General features: G+C 43.5%; 1 non-coding gene across 1 annotated transcript; it reads left to right on the forward strand.

Annotated features, from left to right (window-relative positions):
• The first annotated feature begins 265 nt into the window (after nucleotides 1–265).
• Nucleotides 266–373, forward strand: LOC133762627 (U6 spliceosomal RNA). The gene has a single exon (XR_009866301.1). It is a non-coding gene; the product is annotated as a U6 spliceosomal RNA (small nuclear RNA).
• The last annotated feature ends 982 nt before the right edge of the window (nucleotides 374–1,355 follow it).

Here is a 1,355-nt window from a genome sequence, read left to right on the forward strand (position 1 = left end):
TTCTAGTTTACTACTGTGACTGTCCACCACACCTTATTATTCACTTCTATGTCCATAATTCAGTAATGCTATCAACTAAATAATTATGCCTACACCCAAACCTACATCATTTAGTTTTGTTGCTTTTTCAAGCCATGTTTGCTTCATTATTATATTTGTATGTGAATGGATACCTATCACTGGACATTTAAAGAAGTCATACTATATTGCTCTATATACCTGTCTTATTTATTCAGCACAGTTAAAATTCAAAACTTGTGTGCTTGTGCTCGCTTCGGCAGCACATATACTAAAACTGGAACAATACAGAGAGGATTAGCATGGCCCCTGCACAAGGATGACACGCAAACCTTGAGTGCTTTCCTCAGTCATTCACTTACCAAGATACATTACACTCCAAGAGTTTGCTTCAGGGGTGGGCATTTGGTCTAGTGGTTATGAAGACAGTTACAATGCCCACATTCCATATCAGTGTCTGGGCTAAAATCTCAGTTCCACCCCAAATTCTCCTTTCCTGCTACTGAATACCATAGGAGGCAGCAAGAAGTGACTCGATGATTTGGATTCCTGATATCCACATGGGAAAGCTAGACTGAATTCCCAGCTCCAGCATTGTCCAATCATGGATGAGAGATCTCTGTCTGCCTGCCTGTGTCTTTCTGCCTCTCAAATAATTAAGTACATTTTTAGAAAATCATTTTATCATTCAATTCTAGAAAATAATCATGAGACATTATACTGAAGCTCACCACATATCACAATATCAGAACGTGCCAACATCCATCTCTGTTTCCTATACTCTGTGAAAGACATGTCAATTCAGTTGTATTTCATTCAAATTCCACCAATCCATCTCAGCTTTTTCACCAATTAAGATTTCTGCTTGGCCGGCGCTGTGGCTCAACAGGCTAATCCTCCGCCTTGCGGCGCCAGCACACCAGGTTCTAGTCCCGGTCGGGGCTCCGGATTCTGTCCCGGTTGCCCCTCTTCCAGGCCAGCTCTCTGCTGTGGCCAGGGAGTGCAGGGGAGGATGGCCCAAGTACTTGGGCCCTGCACCCCATGGGATACCAGGAGAAGCACCTGGCTCCTGCCATCGGATCAGCGCGGTGCGCTGGCCGCAGCACGCCAGCCGCGGCAGCCATTGGAGGGTGAACCAACGGCAAAAGGAAGACCCTTCTCTCTGTCTCTCTCTCTCACTGTCCACTCTGCCTGTCTAAAAAATTAAAAAAAAAAAAAAAAGATTTCTGCTTCATATCTTACATATACAGATGCATCCTCTCTCTAGTCTATTCTTTCCCATCACATTATAAATTTGCATACATATTTTCCATCTTAAGCAACAATACTATCTTTCT

This window comes from Lepus europaeus, chromosome 6 (assembly GCF_033115175.1).
Source record: "Lepus europaeus isolate LE1 chromosome 6, mLepTim1.pri, whole genome shotgun sequence".
NCBI classification, from domain to species: domain Eukaryota; kingdom Metazoa; phylum Chordata; class Mammalia; order Lagomorpha; family Leporidae; genus Lepus; species Lepus europaeus.